Genomic DNA, 23563 nt, shown 5'->3' with positions numbered 1-23563 from the left:
AGTGCTGTTCCTCTGGGAAGCTGTTTTTCAGATGCATGTGAAAGAGATCAACTCTGCCTTTGAAACTGCGGTGGGATTTCAGAATGTATCAACACAGAGCTTGGGAACGGAATTGAGCCATAAACCATAGTAACCAGGCTTTGCTCTTATACGTGGCCCTTTTTCACTAGTCGATCCGCCAAATACGCAGCAAACACTAATCAAAATCCAAAGATTGCTAGAGTTGTATTTCTGCCCAGTCTGTATGGGAAATGCATTGTCATCACATCTGCAGAGGCATGGCCATTTCACCTTCCTTTCACACACCAGTGAACTGTGTGCAGAGAGTCAAAAGGACCAACTTCAGAACACAAAGCAGCTTCCATGAAGAGCCCAGGCCAGGAACCATGGGGTCTGTTCTGATCACTAAATAACCATCCTTAGTCCATATAACAGATGGCGGGTAATTGTGTTGGCTTGTACGTTCTGTCCTGGCAATGTTTCCTTGATTACTGTTTTCAAAATATTCTCTTCGTCCCTGCCACCCCACCTCCCACCCCTAGGCTCTGTCCCTGCAGGGTAGGAAATGAGTCTCCAGCGCTTTCCTAATTGAGGACCAAACTGACCATGTTTGTGAGATTCTTGTAGAAAATACAAGTTTCATGCTAGATCAGATAGTAGCTTTAATCCCATGTGGGGCAATTGGAAGTGCCTTTGGTGACCCTTTCCATTGGCCAAGAATGGACACCTGGCAACCCACCTGGGCTTAGGGACTCGACCCTGTTGATAGGGCTTCTCGTTGCTTTATCCACGTTCCTAACCTAGAAGCACAAGAATCCTTCTACAGAAGACTAAGTCTGTGACCAAAGAATCACATACCCATACTCTTCTGAGCACTATTCACGGTGCCATTTTAGTTTATTTCAGTTCAGTGAAATTCCATAACTATTTATCAAGCAACTCTCGTGAATAAAACAGTGAACCAGGTGCTAAGAGAGCAGGAAATTGTATGTTAGACATTGATCCTTTTTCTCAAGGCTCTCTCGGTCTCTGTCCCACCTTTGTCCCAACTTCTTGTAGGACCGCAGAACCGATTTCATCCTCAGCTTCTATCAGATAAATTGGGGTAGAGAGAGAGCCCGGGAAAGGGAGTGTGGGTGGAGTGAGAGAGGTTGTATTCAGCTGAGTGCCTTAAATGAAAGTGGCTATGCGAAAGAATAGTCTGGTAGTAAATGCAATTTCCCAAGACCTGTTCCCTTAGAAATATTCTCTCTAAATTCTCTGGCTTCAGAAGCAGCCATCCTCTGCCTGCCATTCAGAGGACTGGTGATATGAAGGCTATAATGGTCTAGTTTCATGATTTTAGGACATTTCTCTTCCCTTGTCTTGGGTGCCCAGGGTCCACTGTCATCAGAACAGAGAGTTGGAACTGTGGGCACTGGGTGAAGACCCGTTAAAACAGAGACAGACAAGCTGGATTGTCAAAGTGGCTCAAGGAAGGTGCTAGGTGAGCTTTGTGTATGGGGGCTCAAGTGCCCTAGAGGAGAGGGAGGGAGAAGTTTGAAGTTAATTTTGCTCAAGTTTCCCAGAGTTCTTCCCTGCAGGGGCCTTTCCTTGAGTTACTATGATTCTAGAAGGTTCTATGTCAACATGAAGGGGCTTCGTCCCACCATTAATCCTGCCGTCCATTAATCCACAGGTTCAGGCTGTGTTTATCAAACGTCTGCTAGGTGTCTCGCCCTGCTCTCGTCGCTAGTGGTAGGCGGGGCAGCCCCGTCTCAGAGTCTGGATAGATCACCTACTTGTGTATCAGCTCTTCCAAGCCTCAGTTTCTGTGCTTATAACTAGGAATATCTATGCACCACTTCGTGGCATTTCAGTGAAGAATGCGTGAAAGATGTTTGACAAACCCTGGTACTTGGTAGATGCTCAGTGATGTAAATTCCTTCACCCTTTCTTTAAATCTGTATTTCTTTATTGCAAAATGTGGATAGAATAACAGCCCTTTCAATGGGAGGTTTTGAGGATTGAGAAAGATAATGCATGTTAAAGTGTTTTGTAAGCTCTCAACTACTGCAGTAAGGATAGCCATTATTATAGTCACACTCAAAGAGCTTCCAGTCATTCTAGAAGGCCATGGCACACACCTGTGACACTTACACATAGTACACGACTAAGCACCTCAGTACCGCAGTGCCCCACTACCCTCTAAGTGCTTTGGAAGCCATGTTCTTTCTTCTAACATGAATATGGGGCAATAAAGGGGGCTGCGTGGCACCTTGTTATGAATGAATAGTTTTGAATAGTGCCAGATTGTCCCTCCTGCTAGCTCAGCCACATGCCGCTTGAGAGTTGTTCCCACTGCTGTTCACCTCCCCAGCCGAGCCTCTGGTACCGTCCCTCTGGTGTAGCCAGGTGGGGTTGCCTTACTTTTCAACCGACCTATCTTGTCCTGGTCCACGTCTGCGTCTTCGCTAATGCAGCCCCTGAAGCTAGCACTGGCTTCCTTTCTGACCACGCCATTCATCGTGTGGCTGCCTCACTTTCTCCGTGTGTTTTGTCTAAATCTTTGTAATCCCCACAACAACAGGCATTGCACATGGTATGTGTTCAATAAATATTTATTGGATGAATGGGTAATTTTCTTCTCCATATTATATTCAAAGAGACTTAATTAAGGGATTAAGCTGTATGAGGCACTGTGCCAGGTGTCCTGCTGAGATAATTACAAGAAGGATTCCTGTCCCTAAGTAGCTTAACATCTAAAACTGTTAAACAGATATAAACACTCATTTATAGCAGCCAATGACTTGGGTTCTTAACCTGGAATGTATCAAAAAAAAACCCTCCTCCGCTGCAACTTCTGAAATTATGTGGGAAAGGTTGCCTCTGCCTATTCTGGGGATGAGTCCACAACCACTATGAGAGGCGGAGCAGGAGAGAGAGGGTGAGAGGCAGCAGATTCAGGGTTTTATTCTGGATTTATTGACGGATGAGGAAGGACATGAGAGGAGGGCAGGAGCAGAGATAGTTTTGGGGTTTCCTATTTGAGCAACTGAGGCTTGCCCAAGTACTGAGGGAGTGATGGTTTGGTGGTGGAGGTGGGGGCAGATTTAGGGGGGAGGGCAATCAATAGATAAATAATAAGAAAGCTTGAAATGTCTATGAGGCATCCAAGTACAGACACCAGGGTGCAATTGCATGTATGAAACAGAGCTCAGGGGAGAAGTCTGGGCTGGAGATGGACATTTGGGAATTGTCAGTGTGTGGACGGTACTTAAAGCCGCCAGGTTTGCTGTCACCCAGGGGAGAGGAGGGCCAGGGATGGAGCCCTGGGACTTTCTGAAATGTAGAGATGTGGAGAAGGAGGACCCAGCAAAGGAAACTGAGAGGGAGAAGCCACTGGTTGAGGAGGAGAACAAGGTGAGTGCAGTATCCTCAGAGACAGAGGAGACTGTTCAGGGAAAGTCAGCGGTCAGCCACGCGAAGTTTCTCTCCTGGAAGCTGTATCACCTTAATGTACTTGTTTCCTTGTCTGTCTCTGTTGCTAGACTGAATTCCTTGAGTGCAGGATTCATGTCTTATTTTAGAGTCACCAGGGTATAGCACAAAGCTGGACACCTGATACTTGCTCATTGTCTAATGAATGGGAAAAAAAATCTCGAAGGTCAAGCAGGAGAATAAAATGCCCCCCAAGCAGAGACCTCCATGGCTGAGCTAGGCTCTGCTTCTGACATGCTTTGAGGGAGATGTAGGGGTGGGTGGGGTGTGGCTTGTCTCCATCCAGCAGGAGACAGGACATTGCATCGCTGTGCCAGAAAGCTGGAGCCTTGGTAGGACACTTAACCAGCAATGTCATTTGTGCACAAGGACACTTGGCTGGGGAGCAACTGCACTTCCACCTCCACCATCTGCTTAGTTAATTCCCAGCCCACTGGCTCCAGTGTCACTTACCTCTTAATTACCAGCCTTGGCTCCCACCTGGCTCAGGAGACCAGCTTCGCATCCCTGTTACGTATTTAAGCAGTGACCTGACGAGTCCATCTCTTCTGGCTGAGAGGGCTCACCTTCAGCCATCCCTTCCCCTCTGAGATGTTCTGAACTTGCCCATTTAGGGGTTTAGGGCAATCTGACATCCTGGTGGCCCTGGCAGCTCGGAGCTAGTTCTGTCCACTCAGGAGCAACGCCACACAGGACAAACTGGCATTTAGAGGCTTGGAGAGCAGCTGGCACAGAATAAAACCAATTAAGAGGACAGTTGAGAGATGCCTGGGACCCGTGGCATAATCTGCCATTGGTGGACTTTCCAAGTCAGGATGATGGTAATTACCAGAATCCTGGATGCTCCATATAAGGTTCTGATACTCTGGAAAGGAGCCCAGTTTGGTTGGTTTATCTCACCCCAGATGATGTCTATTCTTGAACTGTCCTGCCTCTAAAGAAGTTCAGCCTTTTTCGAGTGGAAGAGGTGGCTTTGGGTTTATGGCATCTTGGTTTTATGGTATGACCCCAGAGTGGAGAGCTTTCCCCAGCTGAGTTGACCCAATATGCCCCCTCTTAACTAATGTTTTTCATAAACCCCAGTCAGTAGAGAAACCCCAAAGTTTACCCTTCTTCTGAATTGAGTTGTTTCTATTCGATTTTATTTTAGTCTTTCCTTGTGTGGGAAAACTTTCCATGACCCTGACAGTGAGGAGGAGCATGAGGCCTAGATCTCTGAGTGTTGAATTCTCACTGGGAGCCAAAATATACACTCCAGATGTATGTGACAGCCCTGAAAGGTGGATTTGTCTAGTATATTTATATGACTGTTCTAGGGAAAATGGGCTTTTATTAGGAAACCAACAGGAAAACGCATTTTCCCATTGCATCCCTTGCTCTCCGAAGGGGGAGAGAAGAGAAAGAGGACTCTTTTTTGCTCCCCTTTTGCAGATGGTAACTGAGACATAAAAGGAATGAGTCACCCATCAGGTGTATCTGGGACTTGAACCCAGCTTCTTAGATTCCACCACAGACAAAGGTTCTTTGAGGGCAGAAGAATCACATGCGATTCCTGGTTCATCCTTCTGGGATGGAAATAGCAGAACGCTGGACTGTTACAGGCACTCAGCTACATCTCCACCCAGCCGGTGCATATCAGGATCTTTTGAAAACTGCACCTCTTGGGGAGTGATGGAAATGTTAGCTATCTTGATGGTGGTGTACACGTCTATCAAAATTCACCAAACTGTACATTTGAAATATGTGGAGCTTTTTGTATAGGAATCATACCACAATAAAGGTATTTAAAGAAATGAGTGAATGAAATTCTGCCATTTGCCGCAACGTAGACGGACCTAGGGGGTATTATGCTCAGTGAAATAAGTCAGAAAGACAAATACTGTATGATATCACTTATATGGAGAACATAAAAAAAAACACAAATGAATGCATATGGCAGAACAGAAACAGCCTCACAGATACAGAAAACAAACTCGTGGTTACCCGTGGGGAGGGGCACAGAAGGGGTATAAGATTAAGAGATGCAAATTACTATGTATTAAATGGATAAACAACAAAGATATATTATATAGCGCAGGGAATTATAGCCATTATCTTATAATAACTATTCATAGAATATAATCTGTAAAAAAACAAAAAAACCCAACAAAATCTGAATCCCTATGCTATATATCTGAAACTAATACAATATTGTAAATCAACTATATTTTGATTAAAAAAATAATAAATTTTCAGTCAAAAAAAAGAATCTTTAGACAGGTGAGGGCAAAAAGGAGGTACTCTTCAGAAATAAATGCATTGTACTTAGATGCGTAGAAGTGAATGTTTATACTATAAACTGCTTAGCTGAGTTCCTAATAAAATCTTGACTAATGAGGTATGGGTTAAAAAGTGTTGAAAAACAGTTATAACTCTTTTGTCCTCTTGATTGAAGAACTGGGTTCTCTGGAGCCAAGACAGCCACTGCAGGGCTCAGCCGTCATCTCACTAAATCCCGGCAGGGTGGAGAGTCAGAAATAGCTCTGGAGGAACCGGCTCCAGCTACCAAGCCATGGTCTCAGTAGAGTGGGTTTTTGTGAGCTGGTGAACTGAAGCTGACCCTTCATTAATCACCAGCTCTTACTAAGCACATGCTCAGTGCTATGCCAGGTCCTCTGGCCCAAGAGAGAAAGCCCCCAAAGGGTATGCATTCTAAGTAAGGAATTAAGATAAAATGCTTGAAGCTGGACTGAGCAACATTAAGCTCAAAGATGTGTTCTTTTTTTAGAGTCATATTCTATTTTATACATGCAGAATTTGAATGTGAAGTACCTCCTATGTGCTGAATTTCCCATATCAAGTGTTGAAAAGTTGGGGTGGTACAATAGTCAGGATAAGCCAGGCTATGCTGAAGTGACAATAATCCCCACATTTCAGAGCTTTATCACAACAAAGGTTTGTTTCTTGCTCAGGTGACACATCCAGTAAGTGTTGTCAGCTCCACCCAGTCACTCAGGGACCCATACTGATGGAAGCCTGTCATCTTGCAGTTGCACTTTTAGGGGACAGGTGACTGCTAAGGTTTCCAAGGAAGGGAAGAGAAGGATGGATGAGGCACACTGGCTTTCAACCTTCAGCCTAAAGGTAACATCTGCCACTTTTGCTTACAGCCTGTTGACTTAAACTAGTCATAGGACCCTGAAGTCATGCACGAGAGGCTGGAAAATATGGAACATTTGAAATTTGTGATGCGCACTAATGGTTTCTGCTACAAATGGGTAGTGGCTATAATGATGAATAGAGCCCCTACCCTCAATGACTGTGCAAAACTGAGATACAAAGCAGGTGGTGTTAAACCTCAACAGAGAAACAAAGATCATGTGCTAAGGACGTTTAGACATTGGATAGTGAGTGGGGCTGAATCCAGGACAGGATTTTGGAGAACATGGTATTAGAGAGGGGCCTGAAGATGGGTAGATTTTGATAGACTTTATGAACAATACATGTTGGTGGAAAAGCCAAGTAGGAGAGCGAATAGTTGGCAGGAGGGCAGGATTTGTGATGAGGAATAATATTAATGATAGTGGTAATGAGAAATACCCAGGCAGTGCCGAGAATACGCCAGGCCCAGTTCTAAGTGCTTCATGTGTATTCACTCTGTAATCATCTCAATAATCCTTTGTCAAAGCTCAAGGCTGTGAAGTAATTGCCCAAGGCTGCACCAGTGTATGGAAAAGCTGGGCTTCTCACATAGGCTGTCTGGCTCCAGGGTGGGTTAACCACCACCGACCACTGGTTGGAGGAATAGGTTAGGGTGAAATTGCAGGGGATCTAATTTGCCTGAGCATCTGTTGTGAACAGGGGGTCAAAGGAAGGTTTTAGAGCAGAGGAGGGACATGATCAGATTGGCAATTAGATCGCAGACTGCTGAGATCTTGTGTGTGAAGATCTGGGAGAAGATAGACGGCTTTGTGGGGAAAGGGACCGGAAGCTGGGTTCTGAGAGGTGGGGCGACTAGGGTGGATCAGAGAGTTAGGCGTGACTATGGTTTGGAACAAGGTAGTGGGATTTGCCTGACCAACCTGGGGCAGGTGTCCTAGGCTTCGGACTGATGGGGAAGAGCATCACGGGGAGGGATTTGAAGGTCAAGCCAAGGACTTGGATTTTATTTAGTAGGAAGGAAAGAGACATCGACTGCTTTGAAGACACAGCCAAGGAATGGGTTAAGAGGTGCCTCTCTGCCCTGCATTGTCCCCAGTCTGACTCTAGTCGTAGGTCCCAACACACCTGGTGTTTCAAAGCCTGGGGGCATTTTCAAAGTCAGCCTGAAAGACTCACTGTCATTTCTTCAAAAGATCTCCTCTGCCCTCCAAGCAATCAAATAATTGAAGTCAGGTGGTTGTTTTCTTCTTTCTTTAAAAAAAAATTTTTTTTTACAAGAACCATTACAAAGGTGTGAAATATTAGACACTTACGCATCTGTGAATAAGATTGGAGGCTAAAACGTGTGAGTTCCCATCTCAACTAATGAACCAGAATACGGTTTTCATTTTTGAACTGCAAAAATGGTCTGCCTTTTTTTGGTCGTCCCTCCAGAAGACTTCATATTTTAATAATTCAGTGCAGCCTAATTACTTTAATTAATCACATTCTTTTCAGAGATGTCAGTGGGCTTCGTTATTTTCTTGTTACTGTAGGTACTGTTGGAAGTTTTAAGGAGTTTTAAAAATACATATGTAATCATCCAGGTTAACTCTTTTGTGAAGTCTGAAATGGGTGTCATCCCCCTAAGGGTGCTCTGTCCTTCCCAGATGGGGGGTTAGGTCAACATCCCACTCTGCTGTCACACATCCTCCCTTATGCCTGGCTCACGAAACTATCTTTGGTCATTCTGTGCCTTAAAAACTTCTGTCTGGAGACAAAAGTAAAATGCTATTTAGAGCAAGTCCATGTTTTTGCATCTTTCTGAGTCATGATGAATATACTGAGAATGGCAATAGCTTTTATTGTACAATCAATATAATTTGCTTCCCTTGCAGGAAAACATAATTAGCTTACAGCTCACACAGTGGTGAGGAAAATGTGCTCATTTCTAAAGTTTGTGGGTGGAGGGTCCTTTCCTGCTTAGACTGAGGGTGTCCCCTCCTGGCTCCTGACCCAGGCAGACTGGGTGTCAGTAAGCTGATCTCTTAACTTTCAAGGCCTTGGTTAGTTCTTTGCACCAAAGAATGACACTGCTTTTATACCAATTTAATAATACGTAAGTTGGATATGCAGAAGCTCGAAGTTAGGGCCCGGCCATGAATGCAAGCTGTATTGCTTAAATGACTGAACTCTAATATGGTTTGTTTAACTGGCCCCGTATTTCTCTTTCGCGCTCTTTTTTCCAGAAAAGAGAGAGCTCAGATCTTACCATTTTTACCCATTTCCCCAATAAGTATAAAAGGGCCCCTAATTGATTCATGCATGGAGAAGTGGGAAGAGAAGTCACCATGGAAACTTCCTCCCTCTCTTCTGGGAACTTTTTGTCCCCCTGGGAGGCTGCCCGGCCCCCCACCCCTCACTGCAGGCTGGCTGCCTGTAACGTGGGTCCCGTGCTTTTAATACTCCTGGGCTCTAGTCCTGGAGCCTCCGCTGAGTTCAGGTGGGGCAGCTTTGTGAGCAGCCTGAGGTTTCATGAGGACGGAGAACCAAGCGAGGTTTCAGTGGAGCCCTTGGGTGAAGTAGTCTCACAGTTTCCTGGTAAAAGGCTGCAACGAGGGCTTCTCTTCAGGGCTTAAGGTTGAACGCTTTTATTTTGAAATGCTGACTGTCTGTAATCAGATTTACTCAGCCTCGACTTTGGCTTTGAACTGAAGCACACACGCTACCTGTCACCTGAAGGGTGCAATTAGGGTCTGCACTTGGAGCTGTGTTTCCTATCAACTGAGGGGTGGCTGTGGGCAGAGCCTGGATTTGTTTAGCTGAAAGAAAAAGAAAAATCCGTTTTGAAATCTCCCATTTCGCTTTTATCTCCTCCCATTTTCTGTTCATGCCCCACCCTCTTTCCTCCCAAATCTTGGGAATTCAGTGAAATCCACAAGAAATAAATCAATAGTCAGATCAATTCTTGCCATGGATCCAGTAAAGGCTTAGGGCTCAAAGCCCTCCTGGTCCTTGTGAGCCTCCTAAAATGTTATATTGCAATCAGAAATGTTAATTGGTTGAAATTGCCTGTGGTCTTAGGAAATGCTCTGATTACAAGGAGAAATCCTTTTATGTTCTTGGATTCCAGCCACAAAATCTCTGAAGTTAGGAATCTGGCAGAGGTAGAGCCCCCTCCGGGGTGTAAATAAACTGGCCAGGTCTATAACCCAATAAGAAGTCAGTTTATTGCATGTGTGTTTCAAGTCACCCAGCACACACCCTGCACATTTATTAAAGAAAAGGTGTGGGTAACAGCCAGGGCCCAGACAATGAAATATGGTACAGTTGGTGGATGATTGTCAAGTCTACACAGTTAATGGAGGGAAAGAAGGAGCCCCGCAGGGATCAAAGATGCTCTTTCTGCCCACGTTTGCAAGGAACTGCCTAGAATCTGAGCAGCTGAGCATGACTGGCACACAAAACTTTGCTAGCGGGGAGGCTGAGACTCAAAAGGCTTAAGTGAGTGGATGTTTTACACACCGGGTCTGGAAGCCGGGTGACATTCTCTGCTGCAATGTCTGTACACGGGGTTGTTATCAGAACTGGAGCTTTTGCTGGGCCAGATCTCCCCGTGACCCCCTGAGATGACAGTGCAGTGAGCTGAGAGGAGACTCTGAAGCCTTGGGCAGAGTCACATGATCAGCCCCTGGTTTACATACACAGAACTATTTTACTTACATTGCCAGAGGTTGTTTGGGATTCACCTAATGGTGATCAAGCCCAGAGGAAGCATCCAACCCCGCTGCACCCACACTGCCACCTCCCGCACTTCAACTCTAGCAGAATTGCAGTCCCTGAACAAACGGTGTGTCGCAGCAGGGAAGGGTGTGAAATGTGCCCAGGCTCGTTTGCGTACTGCTCCAGACTGCTGGTGACAGTGAGCTATTAGTGAAACCCAGGACAGTGTGAACAATGCAGCCTCTTAATTGCTCATTCTTCAGCACTAGTTCTCTCGGACAACACTACCCACTCACACCTTAAAAAACAGACTTAACCCCATAAATTTACAGTACCCCCACGTTACTTTAACACAGCAAATACAATAATAGTCCAGCCAGAGAGGTTTTTTTTTCTTTTGGGTGGCTCCCCGCCCCTCTCCACCTCCATCCCCTTCATTCTCATTGGCTGCTGTGAAGTCCCAGAGAACCAATGGGATTCCTCTCCTTCATTCATGTCCTAGCAACAAGCCCTGTTCCAATCTTTCTCTGCCAAACTAACACCTGAAAAATTACATCATGAATAATGGTAAAAGCAGCAAGGGCCAGAGAAGGGCCTTTTTTTTTTTTCAACTGTCTGCTGCAGGGTTCATTTAAGGTGTTTTAGTCTAGATTCTTAAAGCGACAATGTCCTAAATTTTTTTGCCCGTTTTTTTCAGCACATCGGTGAACGTATAAAATATAAAATGAACAACGGAATGCAGCAAAAGACCTTCAGGTGAAGTGAAGAGAAAACATTTTGTCAACTGTGTTTTCTGAACATTCCTTTTAAGAGTCTTCTTTCAGGGAAGCCCCCCCAAATGGAGAAATAGATTGTTCATGCTGTATACTTTGGAGGGGGGAGCGCCTGAAGTATCCCAAGCCACAGGAGCTGCCCACCCACTCTCCCATACAAAAAGTCTTCCTGGTGGCTTCTCTTGCTCCACTTAACTACACCCAAAGCCCTTTCTATTCCTGCTTTGGAATAAAGGGCTCATTCTGTGAAGGGGGTTGGAACCAGGGAAGGAATTGCCTTATGAATCTGTGAGCTGCGTGGGGCTGTCGCGGGAAGGGGCCGCAGGGTGGGTGCGGTGAGCACGGGCGTGTCTGTGCACGTGCAGGCTGCCGAAGCAGCCGGGCAGCCGGGGAGATGCAGGAACAACGAGATCCAGATGACCAGGGATGGGGGAGGCGAGGCGGTAGGGATTGGGCGTGAGGGAGGGCGGGAGCCCGGGAGGGGAAGGCCGCTGTGCCTGCTTGTTCTCTCCAAGTGTGCAAGGGTTTCTAATGAAAATGTCCACCCTTCTGGGCATTTTTCAAGACCCAGACGCTGACTTGCCGCTTCCGGCTTCCCCCACCCCACCCAGTCTAGCGCAGACAGCGAGCCAGCCGCAGACACAAAGAGCTGCAGCCCTGCGCGCGCACCGCGGGGAGAGCGAGCGGCGCGGCGCTTCGCACCTGCCCACGTCCAAGTGCACCGGGGCGCAGCCAGCCCGGGCCCCCGTTCCCCTCAGTCCTGGGCCCCTCGGCCCATGCACGCCGGCAACCTGGGCTCCCCGTGAGCCTCTGTGGAGGGCCTGTGGCACGAGCCGCGCAGGGACCCAGGGCCCCCAGGCCGTCTCGGGTGCCTTGCTGGAGAAGCAGAAAATAGATACATTCAGTGTCTGGCTCCGGCGCGGAGTTTACAACTCGCCTCAGCCATTGCCTTGGCAGCAGAGTGGTTAGAGGTGTTGGCAGACAGGCTGCCTTGGGACTTGTGAAACCGCATGACTATATAAGGCCCGGGAAGGAAAGGGGAAGGAGGCCAGCCTGAGGGATGGGATGGCGCGCGCGAGGAGAAGTGCAGGGGACCCAGCCGGAGTTGTAACCCCCTCCCCCGCCCCGGGCAGCCCCCTGCAGGTTGCAGCGATAATAACTCCTCCTGTAGAAGTTCTGTGACCTAGGAAAACGGAATCCTGGAGGGTGGGGCTGGGAAGGGCGCTGCCCCCGGGGTCTGCAATAGATGCTCTTTCCCCGGAGGCTGCTTGGCAGCTGCCTCCTCCTCTTCTGGCCCCAAGAGTCAACTGGCTTCAGGGTGGGCCAGGAAGGAGACCCAGAAGTCCGAAGTCTCAAATACCTGGGTGTAAACCACGTTTACTGGAGCTGAGAATTTGAATCCCCTAGTCTGAGGGGCAGTTTGGAGAAATCATAACTAGACAGGTAGGTCAAGGAAAAGGCAGTGAGGGGAAGGGGCGCTGGAGTGGGAGCTGGGAGTCTCGTATTTGTTCTGGCTCCAGCAGGAGAACCAGAGCATCACTCGTCCCCAGCATGGCTGTTGTAGAGATCAAATCAAAGGATTCTGGCAAGGTGCTTAGAACAGTGTCTAGACTGTACTGTAAGTACCCAGTCAGGTGAGACATGATCAAACCCTCCCCCTGGCCTTCTGCATGGGTCTAGAATTTTGAGTCAGAAGGGATGCCATGCCCAACAGCATCCTCTTTGAAACGCTCCCTTCCCTCTCTTGCTCCTGGGGCGTAACCTCTGTCTGTTCTCCCCCCACCTCTTGGGCACTCCTTCTCATCCCTGTTTTTTGTGGAACCTGCTTCCTCTAGCGGCGCCTTGCGTATTGGTCCTCTTCCCTGCTCACTTCTGCTCGTCTGATCCCATCCTCACAAAGGTTTTGATGATTCGGTCTGTCCTGGTGGTTGCCATAGTACAGCTCAGCCCAGCTCTTCCAGATTTCCAAGGAATGCCAGGAATCAGGACTTTCCAGATCAGGGTCCTCCAGGTACTTTAGATCCGGTATGTCTCTCATCTCCATCTGCCCCTCAGTTTGCTTCTTCATCTTTGTATAGTTATCTCACTGAAGAAGGCTTCATCCATAGAGGTGTCAAGGCAGAAACCTGGCTGGTGTCCTGGACCCCTCTTACTCCCTCATCCCCCATATCCAGCCTTCACCAAGAGCTACCCATGGTACTTCCTATTTAGCAAATAGATCCCCGTGTCTGCCTCCCCACAGCTATCGCGCGAGTATAAGCATCCAGTCTTCTCACCTGGACTGTTGCATCAACGCTGGTGCACCACCGCAGCGGTCTCACCTTATCGCTCCTGGCCAGGACTCCCCGGGGGCTTTCATTGTTCTCAGGATATACTTGGACATGACTCCCTGCCTTTTGTGCTTCATCTTGTTTCACTCTCTCCCTTGCTTTTAGGGCTCCGCACACTGAGCTTCCTTTAGTCTCTTCAAAATGCTCCCTTCTCACTCAGGGGCGGGCTTCCTAATGCAAAGAGTAGCCGCTTGTCCTTAAGCTCCCAACTGGATGGGCGACTTGCGGAGGCATCTCCCGCCCCCTGTAGACTCAGCCAGGTTCCTTTTTATTTATCTCGAACCCAGTAGGCGCTTAAAGAATATTCGTGGGATGGACAAATAAAGACACTCTTGCAACTATGTGCCACCAGTACATTTGATAATCATGATTTCTTGCTACATAAGAGTGCTGAGGTGGGCAAGGCCAAGGACAGAGCCCAGTACTTCTAATCCAATTTATGTAATCTTTTTTGATGACTTAGAATCAACATGATTGAGGTAGAACTTACAGATAAATTACATACGTTAAAATGAACCCGCTTTAATTGTACGCTTTGAGTTTTGACAAGTGCATGTACCTGCGTAAGCACCACCATGGCCAAGATACAGACCATTTCTATTACTGTCATGCCTCCTTCCAGGCAGTCTACCCCTCCTGGACCTAGGCAACCATAAACCTGTTTGTGTCTGGCTCTTTTTACTCAGTGTAATGTATTTGAGATTCATTTATGTGGCACAATGTATCAGTGGTTTGGTAGTTTGTTCTTTGTATTGCTAAGGAATATTGTATCGCATGAATCTATCACAATTTCTTTATTCATTCATCTGTTGATGGACATTTGGGTTATCTCCAGTTTTCGGTATTGTGGTTAAATCAGTCTCAAACATTTTCGTACGAGTCTTTGTGTGAACGTATCTTTCACTTCTCTTGGGTAAACACCTCAGAGAGGAATTGTTAGGTCATAGGTAAGTGTGTGCTTAACTTGATTAAAAACTGTCAAACAGATTTCCAAAGAGTTGTCCTATTTTATCTTCCCATGAGCGATGTATGGGAGCTCTTCTGCATACTTAACCCTCACCTGTTTTTGCGCGCAGTGACATCTCACCGTGCCATGAATTTTCATTTTGACGATGACTAACAACGTTGAGCTTCTTTTCATGTGCTTACTGGCCATTCGTATATTATCATTTGTGAAATGTCTGTTTAAATCTTTTGTGTCCATTTTAAAATTGGGTTGTTTGTACACATCTCACTATTATCAAGTTGTGGAAATTCATATGTGTGTATATATACATACGTTTAGCTAGAGATTATCTATCATCTTTCCACCTCCCAGTCTGTGGCTTTCCTTTTTATTTTCTTTATAGTGTCTTTCAAAGAATAGAATAGAAATTTTAAATATTCATGGGTTTAATTTATTATTTTTTCCTTTTATAGTTAACACTTTATTTGTCCTCAGATTGATAAGATTTTTTCTCCATTGTTTCCTTCTAGAAGTTTTGTAGTTGTAAATTTTAGGTTCAGTTTGATGATCCATTTTGAGTTATTTTTTATGTGTGATGTGAAGTAAAAGTCAAGATTTATGGTTTCCCCTAGAAATTCCAGTTTTTCTAACATCATTTGTTGAAAAGACTTGTTTCCAGCATTGAATTATCCTGATAATTCAACTGTTTGAATTAACTGACCAAAATATTGAAAAATCAACTAACCAAATAATGTGTGGGTCTATTTCTAGACCCTCTGTTCTCTCCATTGACTCGTATGCCTGTCTTCACACCAATCCCACATTGTGTTGTTCAGTGTAGGTTTATAGTACGGGTAGTCTAAACCTCCAACTTTGTTCTTTATCTAAAATTACTCTCTATGTATTAAATATCCTTTGCATTTTCATATGAATTTTAGAATCAGCTTGTCAAATTCTACAAGAAATGTCGATGATTATATAATTTCCTCCTTTTTTTTTTTTGTTCTTATGATGAATTTCAGTGGCTGAATTTAAAACATTAAACCAACGTGTGTGCTTGGTATAAACCCCATTTAGTCATGATGTACTGTTATTTTTATACGTTGCTGAATTTAACTTGCTAATACTTTGTGAAGATTTTTGTGACTATATTTTTGAAGGAGATTGGTTTGAAATTTTCTTGTAATTTCATTCTTGGGTTTTTGGTATCACAATGCTGCTGTCCTGTGAAATGAGTTGGCAAATGTTCCCTCTTTTTCTGTTTTCTGAAGACGTTTTTGTAAGATAGATATTCTTTCTTCCTTATAGTTTCGTTAGAACTCGCCCGTGAAATCATCTGAGGTTGGGGTTTATTCGGGAAAAGTTTTAATTTACAAATTCAATATATTTAAATCTATGTTATATTCACTATTTCAGTGCTCTTCATTTCTTTATGTAGTTCTGTGTTTCCATCTGGTGTCATTTTCCATCAGCCTGAATATCATTAACAATTTTTTGGAGGGCAGCTATGCTGGTGACAAATTCTTTAAGCGTTAAAAAAAAAGTCTTTATTTTACTTCTATTTTTGAGGAATATTCTCAGTAAATATAGAATCCTGGGTTGACTGTTTTTCTTTAAAGGTATCATTCAATTGCCTTCTGGCTTGCATTATTTCTGAGAGAAGTCTGCAGTCATAGTTACTTTGCTGCTTTAAATATGATGTATCTTTTTCCTCTGGATGCTTTCACAATGTTCACTTTACTTACTATTTACAGAAGTTTCACTATGATATTTCTAATTTTTTTTCCTTTCTACATGATCTTTGTTGGGTGCTTTGGATCTGTAGGCTTACAGTTTTTAGCAATTTGGGTAAATTTTTGACTTATTTAAATATTTTATGCTGCTCCTTCTGGGGCTCCAATGACACACATGTTCAACTAATTTATATTGTATGAAAATTGCTGGTGTTATGAGCTTTTATTTCCCAATCTGTTTTTCTTTCTACTCTTGTCTAAAACCTCACTGGTCTTTCCTGCAGTGTTTAATCTACTGTTAAGTAAGTGTATTTAGTAAATTTTTCATTTCAGATGTAATATTTTTTCTGTTCTGCAACTTTCATTATGCTTCTTTTCCATATCTTTAATTTATGTCACTACGTTTATGTTTTCCTTTAAATCTTTAAACATATGTATATTAGCCGTTTTAGAGTCTTCATCTCCTACCTCCATTGTTTCTATCTGTTCTCTTATTGTTTTATTTATTTATTTTTTAAAATTTACTGGTGATGAGTTATGTATCTAGCAGTTTCTGCTGTTGGATGTCCGGTTGGTGTTGGAGACGTGTACTGTAAACTGTTCTGGGTCTAGGTTCCGTTGTCTCTGAGGAGTAGTGAATTTTCTTTAGGCAGGCCATAGATTACTTGTGGAAAAGCCTGGTCCTTTTGAGACTTGTTTCAATCATTTTAAAAGGCGGGTTTATTAACTTTAAAATAAATTTACCCATGGGATAGTTTTGCCATATTTCTAAGGCATGACTTTTCTCCGTCCCTTGACTGCCCCAAGTATCAACAAACTCTCGCCATGCTGACTAGTTGGAACTTGACTATCTCCTAGCCTCATGTGAGCTCTAGAAATGTTTGGTTTACATCTCCTTAGCATCTGCTCTTTGCCTGGCCTCACAGGGTTTCTCTTCTTTGAGCACGTGAAGCCTAGGACTTAATGAAAGACTCAAGGGGATCACTGTGCAAATTTCTGGGTCTTTGTAGATTCCCTCTCTGTGGTATTATATTCTGCAAACTCCAGCTGCCCAGCCGACTCAGACTCTGATCTCTGCCTCCTCGGTTCAGTAAGACTGCTGTGCTTTGCGTGGGCTGCTTCTCCTGGTACTGCGGCCTTGGAAATGCTTCCAGACAGAATGCTTGGCCTACTATACGGCTCATCTAGTTTGCATCTTTTGTCTCAGGGATCATAATCAAGCATTGCCTGTTTTCTAGTGTCTGAAAAATGATAATTGCATTGCTTTTGTCTGGTTTTCTAGTTACTTACTAGTTACTTACCACAGGAGGGCAAACCTGATACCATGGCCATTGATATATCTTTAAGCAGCTAACCTAACAGAATTCTCATTTTGTATATATTCTAGAAAAATTACCAAAGAGTATAAAACTTTACAAGAAATGAAGATACACTACCCTCATGAGGTATAATTACTCTAATCATCCTTCTCTGCCAAGAAATAAGATTGATGGATTTGACTTAGTCATGATAAACACATGCTAACCTAAAAGGATCACCTCTTTCTTTTTATAAGTCATCTGTTGAATATTTTTTAGGACTCTGCCTAAATCGTGTCCACTATTAAGCTGTTTCCAGAATTTATTTTTCTTTTTAAGTATGAAAACATTTGTCTATTTCTGGTCTTTTGATAACAATAATATTTATAAATAACATCTATTTACTTATAGAGGGCTTACTTTGTGCTGCACAGCATGCTACATATTTTATGTACATTGTCTTTTTGAATCATCACAATATTATCTTCACTATTCACAGCTTCTTCTATTATCTTCACTAGGTAGATGGAGGAGCTGAGAATAAGGGATATAAAATAACATCCAAGGGCACTCAACTACAAAAAGGTGGAGCTGGAATTTGAATCAGGATCATTTGCTTAGAAAATGCCACTTTAACCACTTAGCATCGCTTTTCTCAATCTTCATGATTTCTGAGAATTTTTATTATAATCAAGTTTCTTGATTCTTCTTTGTTTCTAAATTTCATTTACAGTACCCAAGGAATGGCAAATGTGAACAACGATATGCAGACCTTCAGTGTGTAGCAAATGTGTTCTACTGATTAATTCACTTAATCTCTTTCTACTCTTAGGGCATTGCAGGCAAGTGGAACAATATGTAAAACGGCAGAGACTCAGATTGCAGAACTCATTAATTCAAATGCAGTGCAGTCATGTTTCAGAGCGACTTCACATGGATGTTGTGAGGGTGAAAAGAGGAAACACATTTTAGATGCATACGGTACTAATAACGAAGAGTGTGCATGTAAAGTTCATCGATATATTTGGCACAACAATGACTGCCACACCTGCATGGATCTAATTAGTGCTTTTCTTATGAAGAACGTGAAGTACTTAAATATAGTGTAGCATATTATTGTTAGTGGTTTTTAGGAGGGGCAATCACTCACCAAACAAGACAGACAAGAAAACCATGAGAGCCAGACAAGAGCAATATGTTGGAGGCAGAGGAGACCCAGAGGAGGGAGAGATCAGCCTAATTCTCCTATTTAAAGAAGAAGAAGAATTTGTCTGACAGATGGGAACAATGACAGCTGGGGAGAGGGCATTCCAGGCTAATGGAACAATGTGTACCACAACACAGAGGCATGGAACAGGCCACATTCTCGTTGATTTATATACATATTATATGAATATATAAATATTTGCATAGACCATTCAAGTAAGTTTAAAATCTTAATTTCCTCCCCCAAAGAGTTTGTAACATAACTGCATAGACCAAGTGTAAGTATGGAAAGAGAATATTGATAGTCTACGATAGAGGTCTGATGAGATAAATTCAATGTTCAATGAACAAATGAATGATAAATGAATATCAGGGTGTGCTAAATGTCAAGTGATGCTAACAGTGAGACCCAATGGAAAGACGGAGGAGAGGATGCTCATTTTTGGGGTGGCATGATTAGGAGAGTCCTTGAAGGAGAAGTAGGGCTTGATCCAGACTTTGAAGGGTGGGTAGAGTTTGCTAAATGGACAAGAGAAGGTATCCCAAGAAACACAAAGAACAGTGAGAGCAGAAGCAGGCAGGAGAAAGGCCTATTCTGAGGCAGAGAGGGAAGACCATGAGGTAGGCATCACCAGATCATGGTGGGCCCCATGAACGCCACGTTGAGTTTGAACTTTGTCCTGTGGATTGTGGGAGAATCCTTAAAGGGTGATGGGCAAGGATAAAAGCACGTTTAGCATTCATGGACTAAGGTGAGTTACAATCTGGCACGTTAAAAGACATTTCTTACAATTCTTATTAAGTAATTAATTATTTAACAGATTAACTAATTAGTTAATAGGTGTGAGGATACAGATGGTGAACAAATCTCTACTCTCATGGAGCTTAAATTCTAGGAGAAGACAGACTGACAATAAATAAATGTATAAATAACATGTCCAGTGGTGTTGGGTTTACAATGGAGAATAATACACAGTAAGGAGTAAAAGAGGGATGGTGAGGTGTGTGATGTCATCAGGGGTGACCCCTCTGACAAGTTGGCCTTTGGGAAGAGAAGGCAGGGAAGAGGTAGCCCATACAGCTCTTTGGGGACTGAGCAGGGAGTGCGAGCTGCCAACAGGAAGGATCTAAGGCAGGAGTGAGCGTGGTGTGTCTGTTGAACAGCAGGGCAGTCACACATGTGACGAGGACGTTGTAGAGTGGGCAAGAGAATGGCCGTGGCAGTGAGATGAGAGAGGTGGGGGACTTTTCTGGAGATCACGTGCGAGCTGGCAGGTCATGGAAAGGATCTGAATTTTGCTCTGAGATGGGACGCAATCAGAAAGCTTGAACAGAAGGGTCTTATGATCCGACTTATTTTGACATTATCACTCTGCCTACTGTGTGGAGGGCAAACTGTAGTAGGAGAAGCAGGAGATCTTGTTGGAAGTTGTTGCACTGGTGGGCAGACGGGAAGGCAGGATGGTAGCTTGGATTGGGGTGATAATGGCACAAGTTGTGAGAATTAGATTCTGAATATTTTTTTGAAGCGCTAATGATTTGGATTTGACATATAAGAGATGGAGAGGAGTCAAGGCTGTCTCTAAGATTTTTGGCCTGAGAAACTGAAATGGAGATATTTCAAGGAAAATAGGCTGGTGTTGTGTGTGTGTTGGAAGTTGTGTCTAAAATAGACATATTAAATTTGAGCCTTGTAAGAAGAAATACCAAGCAGTCAGTTATATACATGCATTTGTGAAGTTGAGAGAAGCATACTAGCCTGCAGATGTAATTTTTGGAGTTTCCAGCATGTAGACATTCTTTAAATCCACGAAGCTGGATGAGATCACCGGGGGAGTGAGAAGAGAAAAAAGACTCTATGTTCCAAGATATGGAGACTGAGAAGATGATAAAGAATCAGCAAAGGAGACTGAGCAAGAACAGGCAATGAGCTGGGGGGAGAGATAACGGAGAGTACAATTGGAGACACCCACTGGAAAGTGTTTCAAGGAGGAGCAACTAACTATGTCAAATGCTGATCTTAAGTTGAGTAATGTGAGGACTAGAAGTAGCTACTGGATTTGACAATGTCAAGGTCACTGGTGACAAGAACAATTCTGGTGGATGATAGTGACTGGAAAAGCCTATCAGATGTTAATTCTGGGGAAAAAAATGAGAGAAGAGTAGAGACAAGTGTCATAATTGTTATTGAGGACTTCTGTTGCAAATTCAGCAGAGGAATGGGGGTGATGTGGGGTCAAGGGGGTTTGTGATGGGAAGGAGATGTATTCATAAGTTTGTCGATTGATGGGATGAGAATAGTCCATTTGAGAAGGAAATGTTAAGGAGAGAGAGAACAGGACTGAGTAAGTGAGGATGAGAACTGGAGGGGCTGGCCTGGGAGACAGGGGCAGAGACAGTTCATTTTGGTGACAGGAATACAGTCACCCTCCCTTATCTGCAGTGTCAGTTACCCATGGTCAACTGTGGTCTGAAAATATTGAATGGAACATTCCAGAAATAAACAATTCATGTTTTAAACTGCACACTGTTCTAAGTAGTGTGAAGAAATCCTGTGCCACCTGATTCTGACCCGCCCAGGATCCCTGACCGTTAACACCATCTGCTCTTGGCATCTGACCTCAACATTGCCATGGGTGATACTCCAGCTTCACCTGAAGCAGGTGATCCTCCTCCTGACGTATTTCCAGGTCAATAAGGCATCTAACGCTGCTTCACAGTGCCTACGCTATTCACCTCGCTTCCTCTCGCCTCGTAGATGTTTTGTCATTTCACATCATCACGGGAAGGACGCGGACAATCCAGGAAGGTATTTTGAGAGAGGTAGCGACCACATTCACATAATGTTTATTACAGTATATTGTTACAATTTTCTATTTTATTGTTAGTTATTATTAAGCTCTTACTGTACCTAATTTATCAATTGATCTTTATCATAGGTATGCATGTATAGGGAAAAACATAGCATATCGAGGGTTTGGTATAATCCATGGTTTCAGGCATCCACTGGGGGTTTGGACTGTATACCCCACAGATAAGAGGGGTGGACTGCAGCCAAGGCAGTGATGTGAATACAGATGTAACGAGGTTAGTGGATTTGCTTCTACCTCTGTGAGATAAGGAGTAGGGTCACTAACGGAGAGAGATGAGGGGACGAGATGTAGGGGGTTTTGGAAGGAAGATGCTCATTTTGTTTCTGCCTGTGTTGAACTGAATGAGCTGATTGATCTCCCAAGTGAAAATAGCTGGTGGGCAGTTAGAGCAACGTGACTACCACTTGGGTGGTTACAGTCCAGGAAAGGAGTCGGGTGCCAGGCGCAAAGATGTGGAGGTTGAAGCTCTGCTAGCAGATGAATTCTCCAAAAGACAGACAGGTGGCGAGCCTCCCCACTGCCCGCAGCTGGGCGGGTCGGGTAGGAACTGAGAATCAGTGAAGGAGACAAAGTCAGGGAAATCAGCGTGATGTTCAGGCCCCCTTTTCCTTTGAACCTTCTCTCCCTTTCTTTCAGCAAGTGGGAAGGTCACTTAGAGTTATTGCAAGGCTGCCATATGCCCACTCGTGTGCCATATACTCTTTTAATGACTTCTCACAAGAATCCTATTATTACTGTTCCGATTTCACAAATAAGAATCAGAGGCTCCTCAGACACACATGAAAGGGGTAAACCGGGGTATGAGCCCAGCCTGTCATCAGCCATAGGCACCAACTCCAACCATTATCATCATCCCCATTTAAAAAATGGGGAAACGAAGCTCAGAAAGGTTATGCGACCTGCCCAAGGTCACACATGTACCAGTGGGTGACTCAGAACCTTGACTCAAGCCTCCGTCTAGCTTTAGAACGCACACACTTAGCACCAGGCAACGGGGCCATTCCTAACCTCACCTCAACCACGAAGCCCCCCTGGATTTACATGAGAAAGAAGCTGCCGGCTTCCCTCTGCCCACTGGTCAAAGCAGACCTATATTAAGTATGTCCCTCATGCAGGAGATGATTCAGAGGGTGCTGTGGGAGGCAGTCAGCTTCAGTGGTGGTGCACATATCCGAGTGAGTGGTCCTCGGGTAACAATTTACTTAATGGGAGAGAAGAGACATTTTACTGGTGGTTTCTTGCAGTCTGGAGGGACTTGCCTGAATAGCCATACAGCCAGCTCCCAAATGCCTGCTGGAGTCACGTGGGAAAGGGGATGGGAGTGCAGCTGGACACACACACAACCCCCCAGAAGGCCTGCACCTGAGGTGCAGAGGCTGTAACAATATTCTTGCGTACCAAGAATTGATGTATTGCTGTGTTTGTGTGTCAATAGAAAACGTCCTAGAAATCCATCTGGACGCCTTTGTTGAGCAATATTGCTGCACAGGGAGGCCTTGCAGGGATTTGCAAGTGAGAGTGATGGAGACAGGTGTGTGTTCGAGGCCGCCTCTGGCCAGGGAAGGATGAGAAATTGGACCTGAAAGCTGGCTGAAGCTCTCTCTGGCCCTCACTAGCAATTGGATTAGCTGGCCTTGGTGTCCCGCTCTGTAAAATGGAATAATTACACCCACTCCATCTCACCCTAGAGATGCAGGGGTTCACATAATATGTGTCGAAGTGCTTTGCAAAGGGTAACGTGAAAAAAACACATTACATATGATCCTAAACATCAGGCAATTAAAATCACTGGGAATATATTTTAATTTACAATCCAAGGGAATATCAGCTCAGGCTAACACTAAAATAAAAAAAAGTCTTGTGGCAGCTAACTATATTTTACTGATAACCAGGATTTCAAAGCTCTGTCTCAGTGCTGCCCAATGAAATATGAGAGCCACCTTTGTACCTTAAAACTTTCTAGCAGCCACATGAAAAATGTAAAAAGAAATAAAGGATACCTTATTTACTATATATTATTTTACACAAATAGATATAAAATATTCTCATTTTAATATTTTTTAAAGTTTTATATTTTTTAT

At 44.2% G+C, this 23563-nt stretch overlaps 1 long non-coding RNA gene across 3 annotated transcripts in view; it reads left to right on the top strand.

The window, feature by feature from the left end:
* LOC140691162 (uncharacterized) overlaps positions 1 to 23563 on the top strand; it is a 56145-nt gene that overhangs the window by 10425 nt on the left and 22157 nt on the right. For 2 of the 3 annotated variants that reach the window (XR_012066675.1, XR_012066673.1), the window contains exons 2-3: positions 6432 to 6603; positions 11021 to 11079. This is a non-coding gene — a long non-coding RNA (uncharacterized lncRNA). Of the gene's footprint in view, positions 1 to 6431; positions 6604 to 11020; positions 11080 to 18235; positions 18826 to 23563 lie in introns of those variants that run through there. The other variant, XR_012066674.1, reaches the window with a different exon arrangement.

Source organism: Vicugna pacos, chromosome 33, assembly GCF_048564905.1.
Source record: "Vicugna pacos chromosome 33, VicPac4, whole genome shotgun sequence".
NCBI classification, from domain to species: Eukaryota; Metazoa; Chordata; class Mammalia; order Artiodactyla; family Camelidae; genus Vicugna; species Vicugna pacos.
Note: the sequence above shows the minus strand (reverse complement) of the source record. Positions and strands in the feature narration are given on the sequence as shown.